General features: G+C 46.3%; 1 protein-coding gene across 7 annotated transcripts in view; it reads right to left on the reverse strand.

The window, feature by feature from the left end:
* The window catches only part of TLN2 (talin 2), a 499,060-nt gene that overhangs the window by 455,062 nt on the left and 22,701 nt on the right, over positions 1–21,297 (reverse strand). The window contains exon 1 of one of the 7 annotated variants that reach the window (XM_055537741.1): positions 7,909–8,160. The exons of the other annotated variants lie outside the window; for them this stretch is intronic. The gene's annotated coding sequence lies outside the window, so the exon portion shown is untranslated. Of the gene's footprint in view, positions 1–7,908; positions 8,161–21,297 lie in introns of those variants that run through there. 7 annotated transcript variants of the gene reach the window in all.

Genomic DNA, 21,297 nt, shown 5'->3' on the forward strand with positions numbered 1-21,297 from the left:
TTACCACTTAGCCACCAACGAAGCCCCTAAAACTGATGATCATTCAATTATGTCCTGAGCAACTTACCCTGAATTATTCATGTTCCTTCATTACCTTGAAATTGCTGCCTCCATCTAACAATCTTGCTGCTTCATTCTAAGTACTGAGCTATGTTTTATACTATGTTCATAATCCATATGGGTTTAAATACAAGGCAGGGCACCAGTATACACACAACGAATACTTATTAGCTGTGTTGACTGCGTCTCCAACAGTGGGACGGATTTTCTCCAGCACTCATCTGAACTCCTGCAGAAGCAAGCCACTGTGCCCAAAATGTGAGTGCAAATTAACTCACATGAGTGCCAAACTTCCCAACACAAACTGCTTGCCCCCAGTAACCCAGATTAAGTGCTATTTAGAAAACAAGGGTCTAGGGGAAAAAACAGCTGCAGCCCTAATTGGGGTCAACATTCTATAGGCAGGGAGAGCTTGGACAGGAAATGGCAGCTGTAGAGTTGGTTTTGCTAGCTTTTCTCTGGCTTAAATTGAACCATGGATGACCCAATAAAACAGGTATACTGTTTTCAAGCTCACACTAATTTGCTCTCCACTTAAGAAACAAAGCAGTTGTTTAACTTTCCACACAATGGTATGTTCCCCAAAGTCAGTTAAAACTGTAATGGAACTGTCTCCCTTCAAAACACTAATAGTATCAATCACTGCTTCTGTTAGAAATCTAATAAAAGTGTTCAGAATATGTAAATACTTGGGACTAACAGACACCTAATTTTTTTTAAAAAACCTGTATACATTTAGAACAGAAATAATACATGTTGCGGAGGATGTAAAGAAAAGGAACCCTGGTACACTGTTGATGAGAATTGATGTAGCCACCGTGGAGAACAGTATGGTTTCTTAAAAAACTAAAAATAGAATCTAGCAATTTCAATCCTGGGTATATATCTGCAAAAAAAAAAAAAAAGAAAAAGACCAATGCAAAGATATATACACCTCAGTGTTCATAGGAGCATTATTTATAAGATATGCCAAGATATGGAGGAAACCTAAGTGTCCATAAACAGATGAACGGATAAAGAAAGTGTGGTATATGTATACAATGGAATATTATCTCAGACATAAAAAAGAATGAAGTTTTGCTATTTGCAGCAACATGGATGATCTTGGAGGGCATTATGGTAAGTGAAGTAAGTCAAAGGAAGACAAATACTGTATGACATCACTTCTGTGGAATCTAAAAAATACAACAATAATGAATATAACAAGATAGAAACAAACTCCCAGATACAGAGAATAAAATAGGAATTACCAATGGAGAGAAGGAAGGGGGAAGAGGCAGTATAGGGGGATTTTATTAGGTATAAAATAAGGTACAAAAATATATTATACAACATGGGGAACATAGCAAATATTTTACATAGTAACTATAAGTAGGTTATAAACTTTAAAAATTGTTAATAACTATATTGCACACCTGTAATTTATATATCAAACTATTCTTCAATTTTTAAAAACCTGTACACTTTTAAAATATTCCAAAAAACTCAAAAACCAGAGTAAATTAGCTTTTTTAGAGTATCACTAAATTAGAATTATTATAAAGTGAAAACGTTTTTGCAGCCGGGACCAGGATTTCAGGAAATTTCTGCATTTATATCAATTATTTAGGAATCCTAACCAGTGATCTTAGATCACTACTAAGATGAAACAATAAAATCCTTTCTGGGAAAGTATCAGAATTTTCGTCCTGCATCATCCTTGCCAAGGAAGCTGAACAGAGGCACAAATACTCCAGCACTTAGTTATGTCTGTTTCTGTATCGTTTCTGATGTTTCTGATATCAGCGTGCCCAAGGTTTTAGGAATTCACAATTAAAGTAAAAATGACTAGGTCACCCTGCTCACCTTAACCAGGAGTCAGCCAGAACACTGTCCAGCTTCTACTGTAAAAACCAAGCTAAGCTGCTGGCGCGCCTCCAGAAGACTTCCAACGTGCTTCCTTTCTCTGGCTTCTCTGAAAGTCACTGATACTTATATACACCGACCAGAGTGAAATTCCCCCTGAATTATGAACCTGGCAGCCAAAACTTACAGGATAATAAACCGTGAACAATCAAGACACGTCTAGAGTGAGTAGAAGCAGGGAACCATTCTTAACAAAGCCATGTCTGCCAGAACCACAGTGAAGACTGAGCCACACGCAATTATAACACATGTGCTTCTTATAAACTGTAAGACATTTTTAGATTTTTAAAGCAACTGAAGGGAAGGGTTTGGGCATTTTCAAACCGATCAATCAGTTCACTCTGCTGGCTTCCCAGCATAGCCACGTCATACCACCCCTGGCAACACCATCACACGCATATAACCCTGCTCACAATTTGCTGCTACCAGGCATCTTCTCCACTACTTTCCTAAAATAGTACCATCACTAGCACCACACCCCCAGAGGGAATGGGGTGTTGATTGAGGACTCACCCCGACCCTCAAGACAGAGCAGCAAGGGCAGAGAGCCTGGAGACCTGTCAGGATAAGTGACATGTTCTAGGGCCTGTCTTCACACAGAAGTCTCCCCTGGGAGACTTTGAAAAACAGGGTCCCACATTCCATGCAGAAAGGCTCTGATTCCCTGGTCCAGGGGGGTTTAAGTCTGCATTTTCAAAGCTCCCTTAGGTGATTCTAGGTCAGACAGGATCAGGAATCCATGAATATTAAATCCCTATTACTAATAACGTGAAAGAAAGTGAAAGTCCCACAGTTGTGTCCAACTCTTTGCAGTACCATGGACTGTAGCTTGCCCTGCTCCCCTGTCCATGGAATTCTCCAGGCAAGAATACCAGAGTAGGTTGCCGTTTCTTTCTCCAGAGGATCTTCCCAACCTGGGGATCGAATCCGGGTCTCCTGCATTGCAGGCAGATACTTCACCAACTGAGCCACTAGGGAAGCCCAAAAATATGATTATTACTCCAGGCAAGAATACTGGAGTGGGTTGCGATGTCCTCCTCCAGTGGATCTTCCCAACCCAGAGATCAAACCAATGTCTCCCACATTGCAGGTAGATTCTCTACCATCTGAGCCAAACCTGACCTATAGGACATTGTGACATTCTTGGAATTCCCACACCTGCAATTTAACACAGGACATACAACACTCGGCAGGTCATCAATACACAAACGCCTCTTCCAGAGGGACCACACGCCATCCTTTTGGAGAAAGGAACACAATGCTTTGTAAAAACTTTTTCTCTTCTGAGAAGCACATTCAGTAGTGGGAAAGAATCTAAAGAGACTCTGCTGTGAATATGGAAAACCAAACTGAAGCAGCCCACTCTGGACACAGCAGGCAGGAGATGGAAATGGCCCTTGAAATGGTCAGCAGTCAAGGCAAATCCGCTTCTCGTGCTTTCTTTCTTGAACTAAGTTTACAACCCTGCTCCTACTGTTGTTCTTAAGATAAATCCTAGAGACACAAACATTCAGTCTACATTAAACACAGGCCACAGCAACCAAATGAGGAAGGAAACGTCTGTGCGTCCACAAAGGCAAACAAACAAACAGTGTTTCAGGCTGTAAACCTTTACGGTTCCAGGAAACCAAGCTGCAGGTTAGCTGTCATTAGAGTTAAAGCCACCACCACCAGATACAACTGCCTCTCCCTCCAGCCCCCTCCCCTCACTCCTCCACCTAACCCCTGAAATCCTCTGCAAACATGCCAGTCTACCAACGACATGCCAATCTACCAACGAAAGTAACATCCCCAATTATTAAACATAAGGGACGTCCCTGGTGGCCCAGGGGCTAAGACTCTGAGCTCCCGATGCAGGGGGCCCAGGTTCAATCCCTGGTTGGGAAACTAGATCCCATATGCTGCAACTAAGACCCAGCGAAGTTACAAAACAAACAAACAAGTTCACGGGAGGGCAGCTAATTAAAATAAACAAGTAAACAAATAAACATTATTTTTCTTCCAACAAATCAATGAATCTCCCTCCTTTCCTTGGGAGCAGGCTGTGAAAAGGGGTCTGAGGAAACCAGAAACCAGCAGAATGGGATTAGGGGGAGATGGGGAGGGAAAGAGGAAGGTGGAGGGTGCACATCCAAGAAAATCAGGGCTGAGCTTGACATCTCAGCCACTTGCTGGCCCCATGAATCCTCCCCTTCTGAGAGCGGAGCTCATAAAACAGTGAGGAGCAACACATATGTCGGTCATCCCGCAAAGACTTAATGATGCCTTCCAAGTACCTGGCACCGGGCCCAGCCCTGGGAACAATCCTCAAGGAGCTTTGAGGAAATTTTAACGGTGATCGAAGGGTAGGCACCCTTTGGAGAGTGCCCGAAGATGGAGAGTCAGGGAGACTGCTACCAGGAAGAGACTCCAGGCTGAGATCCCGGGTACCTGTCAGTTGGTCAGTCAAGAGGGCAGGGAGAGAGAACTTCCAGGATGTGGGCATGGAGGCAGGGCCAGACTCTCCAGGGATCTGGAGCCCAAGGGGCTTGTTCAGAGGCAAATGGTCTGACCCGACCTGCAGGTCAGAGAGACTCCTCTCCGACTGTGGCCTAAAGGAGGAGGCAGAGGGAGACAGCAGGATCTTCGATGTACAAGAAGGCTGTGCCCGAGGTGGGGTACCAAGGGCAGGTTTCTGCTGGGAAAGACCACCACCACCGCCACCCCCACCCAAAGGTTTGGTGCAGACTTTTAATCTGGCCACCTTATCAAAAAAAGGGAGAGAAAGAACATAAGAAAAAAGGAGACAAGACTTGTTTTATGAGTGTAGCAAGAAGGCAGTTCTTAGATAAAGTAGCATAGGCAGCAGCAGGGGAAACCCAAGCTCCCCAGCAACACCATGCCCTGAATCCCACTGCAGGATGGAGCCGTCAGTGGGACACCTGCAGATAGACCCGCACCCATCACACCAGGCCTCCAAGCCATCACACCTCTCCTGGAGGCCTAAGATCCACCCCGTTGACACTGTCCCTCACCTCAGACCTAGCAAAGTGACCAGGGCTGGGTCTGTTCACTGATCGACCCTTGGTGCCCAAAATGGAAAAGGGGCTCAACGTTGGTTAAGTCAATGGTTCTCAATGGGGTTATTTTACCCGCCATGGACATCTGACAATGCTGAGATATTTTGATTGTCACAGTGAGGGCGGAGGGTGATGCCAGCATCTACTGAGCTGAGGCCACGGATGCTGCTAAACATCCTCCAATGCACAGGGCAGCCTCTCTCCCCCTCAACAGAACCGATCAGCCCAAAGTGTCAACCGTGACAAAGCTGAGAAAGCCTGGGTTAAACGGAACCAATGTAAGACTGGGAGCAGCAGGCTCAGGGTAGACAGCACCTCTGAGACACCTGGGAGACTAGGCCTTGCACCCACAGCACTGATGCTACTAAAGGTGGTGGGGGGGTGGGGAGTGCCCACCCACCTCCAACCTGGCAACGGTCAAGCTCTGCCAATCGCCCATCCCTACTTTTCCCCCACTGCTGCCTCTTCCTGCCACCTTCAAGCCCCACTTGGCGGTGGGGGTTGGGGGGAGGAGGACTCACCCCAAACCACTCAGGAAGTAGACGGTATCTCATAAGAGAGGCTACAACAAGGCCAAAGTAGAAGAAGCCTGGCCAAAGAGGATGAAAGCAAGAGAACCTCACACAGATCATTTTTAAGGGCTCAGACATAAATCTGGGCAGCCCCTCCCCTAAGAGTTCCTGGGAGACCCACCTTTCCCGGCCCTTGCTTCTCAGACCCGTAACTCCTCACATCTGTGGACACCAGCACACTCACGTAACAGCCCTCAAGACCCACGTGCGCCGAACCCTCCCCTTCCCTGCCTGATACGTCCGTGGAAATGCCCAGAAGCACCCCAGCCAGTAGCCAGGCGTCCTGCTCCTCACCTGCACTCACTCACTCACTCCTTTGGCTCTGCCCCGTGAAGACCCCCAGAACCAGTCCCTCCTCTCCCCTCTCTAGCCCTTTTGCCACCACAAAACCCAGATCTTTGATATTTCTCACCCAAGTGGTGGCAATACCTCCAGGGCTAAGCTTTTCAAACTTTGCAGTAATCTAGGAATATAGAGGTGGTGTCTGGAAGGCTTGCTTAAAATGCTGATTTAGTAGCTATGGATGGAGCAGAAGAATTTCCCAAGTACAAGGATGCAGTGCTCCCAAACCACATGTGGCCCAGCAGGCTTTGGAAGCACCCCACCTCCACCCCCAGAGAGCTGGCACTGTGCTCAACTCTGTGTCCCTGGCACCACAAGGCAGGGCCTCCCAGAAAAATGCCTCCTGAGGGAATTAACACATATTACACACATATACCACACACACACACACACAAACACATGTACACATGTACACACATACACCACACACACGAAAAATGTCTCCAGAGGGAATTAACAGACACATATACACACGCACAGCAAACTGAAAACCACAGCCTCCTGAGGGAATTAACACACACACACACACACACACACACACACACACACCACACACTCCTCCCCCCCAAACTGCAAACCACAGCAGACAGATAGGACTCAAGCACCAGCTTCTTTCTAGCATCCCCATCCAGCGATGCCAATGATCTAAGAGTGAGTTCAGACAAATGTCCAGCTTTGAGCCCCAGTCCCCATCATCCTAGAAGAACTCACCAGGCAGTCCAGACTGAGGTGTATCTGGATTGAAAGGCTCTTGTCCACATCCCCTCTTCTCCTCCCATCCCAATCCCTGCCCATGATGGGTGCCCCCCCACTCTCCCAGACCCAGCCCACCTCCCTCCCAGTCAGAGTCCAGGCAACAGGGTACCAACCCAGGTCCAGGCCAGGCCAGAGGCCCCAGAAGGGCAGCAACGGCTTTGTAGCTCTGCATCTCCTGAGGGTACAGGGCCTAGAAAGTGTTTGCTAAAATCGTAAAAGCAAATGAGGGGAGAAGACAGTGAACCGTTGCAAGCTGCACCTTTCCTTTCCTTTAACTTGTGGTACAGGCACTTGACAGCCCCACAGAAAGGCCTGGAAGGAGCAAGCTAGTGACAGCAGGAGTCGCTTCTCGGACACATCACCGGCCTCTTCAGGCCTTTGCCAGGCAAGGTTTCAGGACCCATGCTTCCACACAAACGCCTCTGGCCAGGTCATGTTCTGGACTTCCCATGCACTGGAGAAAGGCAACTCCCACCACCAACTCTTCCCACCCTCACCGGGTAAAGACACAGTTTTAACTGGTCTGGAGGCCTGAAAGGGAAATTCAAGACAGAAACAAAAAGCTGGTGGTTTCAAGGCCTCCCAGCAGTTCTGACACAGGTCTGGGTTGAAAACTGGCTATAAACAATCATTATTATATTTGGGCCAATGAAGAGTTCTCCCCAAAAACAGGGATGGGAAGGTAACAGCAGCAACTACCACTAAAAGCAATGTGACAAGAGTTACCCACCGGGACTTCCTTGGTGGTTCACAGATTAAGACTCTAAGCTTGCAATCCAAAGGGCACGGGTTTCATCCCTGGTGAGGGAACTAAGATCCCACATGCTGGGTGGCATGCCAAAAAAAAAATTTTTTTTAATAAAAGAAAAAAGCTACCTACCAAGTGGATCCTGTAGAATCAAGGCAGACAATCCTGACATACCAGCACTTTCATGAGGCTTAATTCAACCCAGGAAGGACACAGCCATGCACAAGTTTACACAACAAAGCACAAATGTGTCGTCCTATCTCCGGGAGGAGACAAACACCAAAGCAGGAACATTTACTCCCTAAACCACTGTACTGATGGATTGAGGCAACTGTATACCAGCCTCTTCCAGTCTTCTTAGGAACCATCCCTTGTGAAATCCAACCCTCTCCTATAAAAGTCCACCCAGCCTCTGGGATGCAAAGAAGGGTCTGTTACAAGACTACTGAAGTCAATGCCACTTTACCTCCACTGTGAGGTGAGGCCAAGGAGCCCCATGAGAGAAGGGAGCTGACCAGGCTGCTCAGTGGACGCACATCCCAAAGAGAGCTCAGAGCACATGCGGAGACCACGCCAGATTTGCATCAGCCCCATGGGCAATTAACCCAGATGCACATTAAAATCACCTGGGGGGGACTTCCCTGGTCATTCTGTGGTTAAGACTTTGTGAGTCTACTACAGAGGGCAAGGATTCAATTCCTGGTTGAGGAACTAAGACCCCTCCATGCCATGTGGCACAGCCAAAAATAAAACAAAAATTAAAAATAAAATCACCTGGGGGCTCTTGTAAGACAAGGACGCTTGGGCTGCAGCAGTGGTGTTACAGACGACACTGGTTGGGGCAGGGCGGAGCGTGGGTGGAGGTCAATAGTTCCCAGGTGAGTGTAATAAGCAATCAAATGGAGAGGCACCAGCCAGTCCCCAGGAGGAAGCCAGCTACGCAGCTGGAGGAGACCTGGTAGCTGGTACGAGAACAGCTCTCCTGCCATCTGCTGCACAGACTCCACTTCTCCAACGCCTGCAGACCTCACCCAAAAAAGACAGGACCAAGGATGTCCCTGGTGGTACAGCGGATAAGAATCCACCTGCCAATGCAGGGGGCATGGGTTTGATCCCTGGCTTGGGATGATGCCACATGCTGTGGAATAGGTAAGCCCATGCACAAGAACTACTTGAGTCTACGCTCTAGAGCCCAGGAACCACAACTACCGAGCCTGTGCTCCAGCGCCCAGGAGCCGCAACTACTGAAGCCCTGAGCACCACAATGTGTGTGCACCACAATGAAGAGTAACCCCTGCTCACCACAACCAGAGAAAGCCTGCGCAAAGCAGTGAATACCCAGTGCAGCCAAAAAAAAACAGAACCAAGCCCGTCTGAGGCCTCACCACTCAGCTTCCCATCCTTCCTATGACAACGCACAATTCCAGCCACCTCCCAGAGAAGCTCGATCCACACAGCCTTCAACAGGGTGTGGGGCACAGCAAACACAATGTTTGTTCCTGTCCACTGTTCTGTCACTACCATCTTCAGGCTTAAGAGAAATAACCAGTGAGCACTTCCTCTGCCAGGCCTTGCACTGAGTGCCTTATGTGCACTGGATCATTTAATCCCATCACAACTCATTGAAGCCAGTAACCGTTATTATTTCCATTTTACAGATGAGGAAAGTGAGGTGTGGCCAGTTAAGAACTGAAGCAGCGAGCTGTGCCACTAGAACCACGATTCAAATCCAGATGGTAGGGCTCTAAGTCTTTGCTTCCAGCCATTCTGCTACTCAGACAACATCAAGTTAGAATTACCATCAAGGTCAACCATGGCAGAGAGCAGATGTTACCCAGTGAAAGCAGAGTCCATTAAAGCCTTGAATTTGGTATCTTAAGAATTTCATCAGCAGAGATGGGGGATATCTGATTTTTACTGACAGTTCACATGGATAGGTTTTAGGGACCATCCATTTGTTCTTACATATTTGCAGGGTACCTATCTATTATAGGTAAGATATAGAGATGGGGTGCTGGTGACATGGAGACACACAAGCCACTCCCTCCTGATGACTTTCTAAGCTAATGTGATTCTGGGCTACATCAGGACAACCTCCTCCTCATAGGAGAAGCCAGCCCCACATTGCTCTGCACTGGGCTGCATAGCTATTTGAGTGATTGGGTGGTTATTTCATGTTGGTTTTAAAGACCAGGTGCCCACACTCCACTCTAGACTCTCTAAACCAGTCTCTGGGAGAAGGTCCAGGATATGCCAGCTTACAAGGTTCTCCAGCTGGGCTGAGAAGCAGTGACCAAAGAATGGAAACAAGAAGGTCAACAATCCAGAAACCACACATGTGAAGAGTTGTTGAAGATGGGTTGAATAAAAAGGACATTTAGCCTGGATAAAAGATGGAATGAAGGGTGGAAATGGGACATGGGGACTTCCCCACGGAAGGCATTTCTACATTGCTGCTGGGGTGCCAGGGGATAAGATCAGGACCAACGGGGAGACAACGGGGAGAGGAGGACAACTCCTAAGAAAAGAAATTTGGGACCCCTTCAATTTGGAGATCTCCAAGCCTCCTCCCAACTCTGGTTATCGTGCTCTGAAAAGCTGCAGTGTAAATGACCTGCTACCCAGATAATCAAAAGATAATTACAGTAATATAATAAAAACTGCCATTTAAAATTAATAGCAACTAACTGCTTTTGAAGTTCTAGACAAGAAACTTTGATCTCCTTGCAGTCCAAAGGACTCTCAAGAGTCTTCTCCAACACCATAGTTCAAAAGCATCAATTCTTCGGTGTTCAGCCTTCCAACTCTCACATCCGTATGTGACTACTGGAAAAAAAAACCATAGCTTTAACTTACAGACCTTTGTCAGCAAAGTGATGTCTCTGCTTTTTAACACACTGTCTAGGTTTGTCAAGGAGAAGACAATGGCACCCCACTCCAGTACTCTTGCCTTGGAAAATCCCATGGACGCAGGAGCCTGGTAGGCTGCAGTCCATGGGGTCGCTGAGAGTCGGACTTCACTTTCCTACTGAGCGACTTCACTTTCATTTTCACTTTCATGCATTGGAGAAGGCAATGGCAACCCACTCCAGGGTTCTTGCCTGGAGTATCCCAGGGACAGGGGAGCCTGGTGGGCTGCCGTCTATGGGGTCGCACAGAGTCGGACACGACTGAAGCGACTTAGCAGCAGCAGCAGCTAGGTTTGTCATAGCTTTCCTTCCAAGGACCAAGTGTCTTTTAATTTCGTGGCTGCAGTCACAATCTGCAGTGATTTTGGAGCCTAAGAAAATAGAGTTTGCTACTGTTTCCACTTTTTCCCTATTTGCCATGAAATGATGGGATCAGATGCCATGATCTTAGTTTTTTGAATGTTGAGTTTTAAATGGTCCACTCACTGGAGAAGGGAATGGCACAACTTCAGTATTCTTGCCTCAAGAATCCCACTCATAGGGGTGCTCAAAGGATGCCTTCTGAATGACTGAATAACACACTGATTTCATTTTTAAGTCAGGATTGGTTAACCATTATCATCCAAAGTGGTATGAAATTCTATTGAAAATTTTATTCAACTCAACTTCATTACTTTTTAAATGAGAGCATTTAAAATTGTTTACATGCAATACAACGAGCTGGCAGAGTCCTTGCTGGCCCACAACTGGACCATGAATGCACCAAATTCTGGACCACGTGGCTTTCAAGCATGTCTTCTGTACAGCGTGACACTGTTTTGAATTTCCCAACTTTTTAACAGTTGATTTCTGTTACTGTTCTTTGACTGGGGGCCTAACATAAAATCTGAAGGGGACTTCCCTGGTGGTCCAGTGGCTAAGGCTCTGTGTTCCTAATGCAGGGGACCCAGGTTCAATCCAGATCCCACATGCTGCACTAAGAGTTCACATGCCACAACGAAGAGCGAAGATCCTGCATGTTGCAACTAAGACCATGTGCAGCCAAATAAATAAATCAATTTAAATTTAAAAAATAATTTAAAAAAAAAATCAGAAGGAAGCCAAGTTGGATCAACAAGGAACTTCAAAGAGCCCTAGGGGAGAGCCATCTTTCAGGAAGTAGACCTGATGGAGATGAGGAGTCCCTGGAGCTGTCAGGAACCAAAGAGTTCAGGCTTCCCCATGGAACACAGCAGCCTTTATGAAAGGAATGCTCTCCCCATCTTGCCCCCAGGAGGACACACTATTGACATCAGGAGGCTGCTCCAATGGCTTAGAATTTTTAAGTGGCCAGCACTCACTGCTCCTTACATATGCAGGTCACTGAGGAAGACCCCAGAAAGCATCACTCTACAGCAGCTTCTGGAACCAGCAGCTTCTTTGTGGCCTTCCAATTTGCTTCTGTGATAGACCAGGGTCTAAGCCTACAGAAATATGAGTCATACATTTTTTCTTACAGAAATATAATTTGAGTCATACATGTGATTTTGAATTTTCCAGTAGCCACATTTAAAAAAGTAAAAAGAAACACGTGAACATGCTTTTAGTAATGCATTTTATTTCATCTTATATACCCAAAATATTATCATTTCAACCATTTAATCAATATAAAAAATCATTAATAAGATATTTTACAGTCTTTCTTTTACGCCAAGTCTTTGAAATCTGGTGTGTACTTTACATGTACTGCACACTTCTTAATCTGGATACAAAATCTTTATTGGAAATAAATGTGTGATCTATATTGTGAATTCATAACACTTACAGCTGAAAAGGCTGATTCACACACCCAAGTTATTCCAAACACACTTAAAAGTTTTCCTATCACCAAATTGAGAAACTGATTTTAAATTCACATTTAAATGGATTACATAAATTCAGAAATTCTATTTCTCTACCCCACTAGCCACATTTCAAGCATTCGAGAGCCATATGTGGCCAATAGCTACCATAATCAGACAGGACTGAGGGGTCTTCTTTCCAAAGCACTCCATGTTGAAAGCTTTCTTTTCTTAGTCATCAGAAGGAAGGGCTGCTCATAGGGTAAAAGCATGAGGGATTTGTCATTGTTGTGAATATTTGAAAAGTTTTTTTGATTCTAAATCAGTATATGCAGTTAATGGCCTCTCTTAAGGATGACAGGTTCAACCAGGAGAGAGACCACGAGGCAGAGAGTGGAAGCAGATTTCCAGAGCACCTACTGTGAGCCAAGCACTGTGCTGAGTGGAACAGCCACTTCCTACTTGGTCCCCACCATCCCCTGGGTAACACATCATTAAGTAGATTTAACAGATAAACAATCTGAGATCAGCCGCAGTGAGGGAATTGCCCAAGGCCCCACAGCTCTCCAGAAGGACCCTTCCTTTCTCCCCATGCCACATCAAAATCCAAGGATTAGGGGGTGGGGACATGCTGTGTCCTCTTTTTTTTTTTTTTTAACTCTTTTGGCCATGCAGCATATGGGATCTTATTTCCCCGACCAGGGATCAAAGCCATGCCCCCTACACTGAAAGCTTTACCACTGGACCGCCAGGGAAGTCCCTGTGTCTTCTCTACATTTAGTACCAGGTAGAATTCAAGACAAGCCAGAATGCAGGTAACCAGAGCTGACAAACCACACACTGGTCTGAAAATGAATGTGGAGGGGAAGGAAGGGGGAGCAAGAGGATAAAAGGGAGGGAAAGATCTGAAAATGCTACTTTTTACATTTTTGTCCCACTAAATACAAAATCCTTCAGTGGTGCCCCCTCACTGCCCACTGGCACTGTTGTGGCCAAGAATTGGGTGCTCATTTCCCACCGCCAGGCTCGGAGCCCTCAGAAGCTTTACTTAGCTCTAGCTTCACAAGTCTCCATCTAGACTGGATTCGGTTCTTGCAGAACCGAGGTGCCAACTGTGAGGTTCCCATAGTAGGGCTGAATCAGGCAGGGAAAAGAATTTTCTGACTTGGTAAATGAAGGATAAGCAATTCATTGAAGCATCATCTGATAGGAAATTTCTGTACATAAGCACTGCCAGTCAACTCAAAGTTTCTTGGCAAAACCTCAGAAAGACCAAGGTAAAGCAGTTTAAGCTTCCTCAGGACTTCCCAGGTGGTACAGTGGTAAAGATTCTGCCTGCCAATGCAGGAGACATAGGAGAGGCGGGTTCAATCTCTGGGTCAGGAAGATCCCCTGGAGGAGGAAATGGCAATCCACTCCAGTATTCTTGCCTGGAGAGTCCCATGGACAGAGGAACCTGGTGGGCTATGGTTTCCATGGGATCAAAAACAGCTGGACACATAACTGAGCATACAGGTGACCGTGACGTGAGGCTTCCTCAGGCATTAGAGGAAGGAAGCATAAAATGCAGGGGCTAAAATGCACATAAAGTCTCACTACATCCTTTAGAGAAGAGCCAGAAAGTAAGCGGGTGAGGATTCTAATTGGAGGGGGGAAAAAGACAAATGTATTGAAGGCAACAAATTGGGGAAGGATGGTGACAAATTAAGTGATTTTAATCACCTTATAATGGCAGGGTGAGTCAGATAATGAGCAAAGATTGAAACCGAGCAGAATCCTATGGGGCCTTTCCAGGTATAGAAGTCCTTCCTTGTCACCCATTTCCTGTCTGTAAAAAAAAAATCCTTTAGTCTTCTAGGCTTCCCTGAGTTTCAAAGAGCACTCAGACTCAGTTAATGATTAGAACAGTAGAGTCACAGGACTCCTAGTTTCTCCCAAAGGGATATAGATAACGATCTGACGCATATCTTTGATTGTTCCGCAGAAACTAAGACTGCAACACAAGTGGAGGATGCTGACCACAAGCCTGTAAACCCTCGACCAGGTGGAAGCAGAAGGCTGATGACTGAGATTCCTGAAACATCACCCCTGCCCTCACCCCTATTATTGCCTTTTAAAACTCTTACCTGAAAGCCACTGGGAAGTTCAGGTCTTCAGGGTACAAGCTGCCCGTTCTCCTCGCCTGGTGCCCCGCAATAAACACTGTACTATACCACCACATGGTGTCACTAAATTGACCTTGCTGTGGTTTCAGGCAAATTCTGTCTGCTACAGAATTATCCTTCAGGACCTTACTGCCTTGGGGGAGAAGGAGGTGGCTCTGCCCAGGGGTACCCCGAGACCTGATGCCATCTCTGAGGCACTCCCAACTGGAGCTCCAAAAGCTGGTTTGTAACTCCATCTGCACATATGTATGATCTGGTAAGATTTCTTAGCCAGGCTGCAACTGCTGTCTGACCAGGCTTAAGAAGAGAAAAAATGGCAGCTTGGGGAAATGAAATGGGAACAGAGCCTCCAAATCATGAGACCAAAGAGCTTTAGTCCAACCTCTTTTTTCACATGAGACTCCTAAGGCCAGAAAGGAGACGTACTTATCCAAGGTCAATGTCTACATCAGTAGGTAGGAACCCCAATGAACTGAGGAAGATCCCTGATTCCAGGATACATAAGCCACCCTCACCAAAGAAATGGGGCAGGGCTGCTCCCATATGGTCAAATACTAAATAAGCCTCTCTCACAGCTGCCTGAGAATCACCTCTTTAAAATGTAATCATCAAGGAAAATAAAGCTCAGTTTCCTGGGAGGAATAGGACCTAACTTTTGTTGTCACCAGACTCCAAAGTGTAAACCCTACCTCCAGTGGTAAAGACTTGACAAACGGAACAATTCTGTCTTGAAGTCTTGAATACAATGCATTGTACCCACCTAGCTACAGAAAAGACTGAGAATTCTTTCCACCTTTGTAATCTCTAGCTTTGCAGTCCTCCCAACAGGCTGCCTGTGATATGTATCACATTCTGGTTTAATGTTTATTCAATAACAAAATGGTTTTCTTTCTCTTCTCTTTGTGGGGAGGTGTTCTGGGCTGGGAGGAGATTCTGTCTTTAATTGTATTTCCCTAACACTCCTCATAGAAATGCCCCAACCTGCACCCAGATCCGACCTCCTAGAAGTTATTTAAGTTATTTTTTATTTATCTTACACTAAAATGGGGTACTATTATGGCTTTATGATGTGGTTGGCCATATGGGCAGGGGACAGTCATCTCCATAACCCGCTCAGAGATCCTAAAAGAAAAGGCAGATTGTAGCTTGGGGACAGTCTTTTCCATTAGCCCCTCATACCCCAAGGTCCAGAGAAACAATCCCAACAGGTGCCAGAGCCCCTGAGCTGTGGCTGACTCCTCCCTTAAACCGTGCCCTCTGCCAGGAAAGACTGACAGCTGCCCGTTCCTCTGGGTAAACCCCTATCATGGCAGGAATTCTGTCTTACTCCACTCTTGCTGTTGCCCAGCACAGAGAAGGCATGAATGAATGGAAACCTTTAACTCTCCTCTTTTCCCTCAAGTCAATACTATCTCCACACTCAGTTTGATTCAGTTGGAAACATTTGTTCCACAAGGAAATGTTTCTCAAACAGAGAGCTCTGTTTGAGCTGATGGAATGAAAACATCCTTTCAAGAGACGAATGCTCATCAAACATTTCTGCTATCGCACGGCCAGCAGAAACACAGGTGAAAAACATCCCCCTCTTAACCCTGCTGCTTGTTGTGATGTTTCCACAGCGGAAACCTGTCTCTCTGCAAGGTCCTCAGCCAGTTTTGGCACCTCTCCTGTTCTTTCCTCCCTGAGACCTGTCCATCTCTGTCTACCCCTGACAGGAACACTGTCAAAGACATCCTTGAGAGGAAATGTCCTGAAACTGATTCATTGGAGAAGGCAATGGCACCCCACTCCAGTACTCTTGCCTGGAAAACCCAAGGACGGAGGAGCCTGGTGGGCTGCAGTCCATGGGGTCACGAAGAGTCAGACACGACTGAGCGACTTCACTTTCACTTTTCACTTTCATGCATTGGAGAAGGAAATGGCAACCCACTCCAGTGGTCTTGCCTGGAGAATCCCAGGGACGAGGGAGCCTGGTGGGCTGCCGTCTCTGGGATCGCACAGAGTCGGACACGACTGAAGCGACTTAGCAGCAGCAGCAGTCACCATCAGAGCGTGCTTTTTGCAGAGACCGGTCTGAGGTGAGTTGGACAGACCTATCCATCCAGACTGTGGGCTATTGTTAAATATTACTGAGCACTAGTGGAAATCTAGCTCTATGAACCCCCCATTAACTTGGCCTGGGTTACCAGAACAAGAACCCAACCCAATGAGAAGGCTTCAGGAAATGATCCACCAGACTGAACATCCAAACAGTTCTTATTGCTTTAGAACTATATGGCAGGGACTTCCCTAGTGGTCCAGTGACTAAGACTCCACATTCCCAATGCAGGGAACGTGGGTTGCACCTTTGGTCAGGGAACTGAGATCCCCATGCCGTGCATCACGGCCAAAAGAAAAAGAAATAAATTGACTGTCTATATTTAAAAAGGAAGAACTACACGGCAGCAGTTCTCAAACCTTGTTGTGCAGTCAAACACTCTGTAGAACTTGTTCCAACACAGGCTCCTGGACCCCTGCCCCAGAGTTATGAATCAGTAGGTGAGGGAAGGGCCTGGGGGCTCTGCCTCTCTGTCAGTTCCCAGATGATAACTGTGCTGCTGGTCCCAGAAGTACGCTTGGAACAGCTGAACACAGCACGTCAGTCACCGGTGGAATGACCAAGCTAGAACCTGGCTCTTACCAGACTGGCCAAGGTGCACACAGAAGCCCAGTGGTTCTCAAACCCAGTCCCCACAAAACACTGGTATTCTACCACTGAAACCAAAGCACGGGATTTCCCCTCAGCTTTCAAAACAAATTAAACCTCTGGCACTAACGACTTACTTGCTTGTGTCATAATCTAAAAGGATCTAATTTCTCGACACATTATATACTTTTGTTAATACTTCATTGATACATATATGAAAACAGATAACCAACAAGGACCTACTGTACAGCACAGGGATACACTCAGTATTTTGTAATAACCTACAAGGGAAAAGAATCTGAAAAAGAATAGACATATATGTGTATATAGAGATATATGTATATAAATGTGGTGGGGCTTCCTGGGTGGCTCAGTAGTAAAGAATCTGCCTGCCAATGCAGGAGACATGGGTTTGATCCTTGGGTCAGGAAGATCCCCTGGAGAAGGAAATGGCAACCCACTCCAGTATTCTTGCCTGGACAGAGGAGCCTGGAGACTAGTCGACGGGATCACAAAGAGTCGGGCATGACTGAGTGACTGAACAACAATGTATATGTGTGTATATGTGTGTGTGTGTGTGGTATGTATGTATGTTGTTGACTAAACAACAATTTATATGTGTGTGTGTATATGTATATGTGTGTGTGTGTGTGAATCACTTTGCTGTACATTTGAAACTAACACAGCATGGTAAGTCAACTATACCTCAGTGGAAAAAAATAACTTCATTGAGTTCAACCAATATGACATATGACTGATAAGAAGTTGTAACGGCCGGGCTGACACAGCCAGCACCACAAGGAAAGACAGCAAAATTCAGTGCACTTGGCCTCCAGCTCAGGTCCAGCTTTGCTAAGGCGTTTGTCTCCTCTGACTGTGGCATCAGGATGTTCTAACCACTTAACACACCCCCAAGACTGCTGGACAAAAGAAAGGTTTGGCTGTCCTCAAAATTCAATCTAATGAACAAAATGAAACAGGCACACACATTACACTATTTTAAACCAAGGCAATGTGTAATCTATTCGCTAAGCCATCACAGGCTTCAGCTTTTCCACACGAGCAATGAAGCATCACAGAAATGGCCATATCCTCCCCATGCCTGGTCAGCAGGGCCCTTTAGGATTCCCCTCCTCAAGCCAAAGGGGTTTCCCAGGTGGTTCAGTGGTGAAGAACCTGCCTGCCAATTCAGGAGATGCAGGAGACTCAGGTTCGATTCCTGGGTCAGGAAGATCCCCTAGAGAAGGAAATGGCAACACACTCCTGTATTCTTGCCTGGAAAATTTCACGGACAGAGGAGCCTGGCAGGCTGCAGTCCACAGGGTCACAAAGAGTCAGACATGACTGAGCACGCACACATGCACTCAAGCTAAAAGAACCACCAAAAAATTTCAGTCTTCCCACAATTTAATTTTAAAACTGTAATATGCGTCTGTCCTTGGCAAGAGCATCTAAACCCATACTGCAACTATGAACGTAAACATTCTGCCCACGTCCAGCGCACAGCCTATCCCTGTCCTGTGTGCCACAGGACACTCAATCTGATGCCTCAAGCCAAGAAAAACAGCCTGGTGTCACACCCCCAACCACTGGACACTTACCAGCTTGGGATTTTTCCTTCCCGACCTTTATCCCTTGAATGCATAAGGTGGACTAGCAAATGAAACCAGCAGATTTAAATATTCTATTTCATTAAAAAAAAACAACAACACTATGTTAGCTTTAAAGGGGGGGCTGGGCCAGAACATCTGGATCCAATCACTATAAAATTTCACATTCTTAGCATCTTCCCTCCCATAGAGAAGGCAGCAGAGCACAGGGACAGAGCACAGATGGAATCCCTGGACCCTGACCCAAGCTTTGCCACTAACCCAACACGTAACCTTGGATAGAGTCCATGACCTCCCTAGGGCTCAGTTTCCTAAAGAGTCTCTGTGGCCACACCACCAGTGGTAACTGGTAATAGAATTCAAATGCTGATGAATTTGTAATGACCTTCATTTTTCTGCTTAATTTTATCTGCAAAGATTCCATTTCTCCTGGGAGGAGACAGAGCCATTGTTCCTTTCTCTCTGGGGCCATCACTTCCATTGCCCCTCCTCTCCATCCTCCCCTCTCCCTGGCAGTCTCGGCACTTCCCCAATTTAACTTCTCCAAGAGGGGGCTGCAATGAGAAAGAGGGCCCCTGGGAGAGCTTCCCAAATTGGCACAGAGCTCTCTTCGACTAATGTCTAGCACAGCAGGCCTTTGGTTCATCAAATAAGCTTCTAATTGTCGTTTTGGAAATGTGTGTGGACGTTTATTTCAAGCCATTTGGCAAGAGCCTCACAGGGTATGTTCTCTGACATTGTGCTTGGAGAAGAAGGATTAAAAAGTCTGGAGGAACATTAGAAAAATTGCACTCCATCTGACCCTGACCTTGGATGGAGATAAAACAACTTTTTCAGGGATCCACCACCAGGACGATACAAACTTCTGCAGGTCTCCAAGAACTCAAAGATGCTGACTTTGACATTTGGACCTAAGTTTCTTCCCAGGAATAGTGAGAAGGGGTCTTGACAGGGTTAATGATGCCAGAATCTCAGCTTCTCTATACACCGGGGCCAAATCAAATCTTGAAGACAGTTTTGGGTGAAATAGAAAAGGATAGTTTTATCACTTTGCCAGGCAAAGGCGGACACAGCGGACTCCTGCCTCAAAAAACAACTTTGTGTCCACATTTGGAGACAATAGTGAGGAGTTTTATAGTAATGGTTCAAAGAGGGTGTGATCAGACTGTGGACATTCTTCTGATGGGCTGGTGGTGAGGTAAGTAGGAGTCAGCATCACCAACCTTGAGGTTCCAACTGATCTAGGGTCTACATGCTTGTGGACAGTACACCAGCATTAATCTTAACTTCTCCCACTTGGAGGGGGTTTCAGTATCTGCAAAACAATTCATAGATACTGTTGTGTGCATCCTTTGATAGGGAACCAGGGCCTTGACCCAAGATCGCACTATTGTTTCTCTTGACTGTTTGTTTCTCCCTTGTCTTACATCCCCTCCCTTCCCTATTTATCAACTGCTTGAATCTACCCATTGGAACTGTGGGAAGGTCATGGAGGCTGAATGAAGGCTATTTCCTATAAGCAAAGAAATGGAAGACACAGAAAGGCTTTGTGCCCAGGAGCCCCACAGGGCTGACTCTGTATCATGAATGGATGCCAAGGACTACGGCACACTTGAGTGTTCCCAGCAGTCCTCTCCTGTGCCCAGGTGGCATTCTTCCCAGCTGCAGCACTAACAGGCTGGTGAGGGCCCTGACATCACGCTAGAGACACACCCTCAGAGTCTGTAAGAACCACAGTCAAGGAGATGTGTAGTGTTGTTGTTGTTCAGTTGCTAAGTTGTGTCCAATTCTTTGCAACCCCATGGACTGCAGCTCTCCAGGCTGCCCTGTCCTCCACCATCTCCCAGAGGTTACTCAAATTCATGTTCATTGAGTCGGTAATGCCATCCAACCATCTCATCCTCTGTTGCCCTCTTCTTCTCTTGCCCTCACTCTTTCTCAGCATCGGGATCTTTCCCAAAGAGTTGGCTCTTCCCTCCCATCAGGCGGCCAAAGTACTGGAGCTTCAGCTTGTGTGTTCAGTTCAGTTCAATTCAGTCACTCAGTCATGACCGACTCTTTGCAACCCCATGAACCGCAGCACGCCAGGCCTCCCTGTCCATCACCAACTCCCAGAGTCCACCCAAACCCATGTCCATTGAGTCGGTGATGCCCTCCAACCATCTCATCCTCTGTCACACAGCTTGTGTGAGGAGCACTCAACTTGGAATCAGAAACCTGAGTTCAAATCCCTGGCCTAACATATCTTCCGATTCCTCAGAAGAGATAATCAGACCTGTTACCACCACCTCTCTGGTGTAAAATGTTGACAGGTGTCCCTGCCCTCTAGGCAAACCCTGCCCCAAATTGATTCTGGATATACATTCAAGTTGGGATCTTATTAAAATGCTGATTCTGAGTCAGCAGGTCTGGATGGAACTCAAGAGTTTCAACGAGTTCCCTGCTGATGCTGATGTTGCCGATCCTCGGAGCAAATTCAGGTGGCAAGGACAAAGGGATTTATGACCTCGTCCAGGGTTTCTCAAATATCCCCTGTAAGAATCACATAGGGTAACTGTTACATACACAGATTCTAGGGCCCAAATCCAGACCAGGGCAGGCCTGATGAGCTGTCAGCTTAGCAAGTATTCAAGTGAGTCTTATTATCAGTGAAGTTTGGGAACTC

This window comes from Bubalus kerabau, chromosome 10, assembly GCF_029407905.1.
Source record: "Bubalus kerabau isolate K-KA32 ecotype Philippines breed swamp buffalo chromosome 10, PCC_UOA_SB_1v2, whole genome shotgun sequence".
Classification (NCBI taxonomy): domain Eukaryota; kingdom Metazoa; phylum Chordata; class Mammalia; order Artiodactyla; family Bovidae; genus Bubalus; species Bubalus kerabau.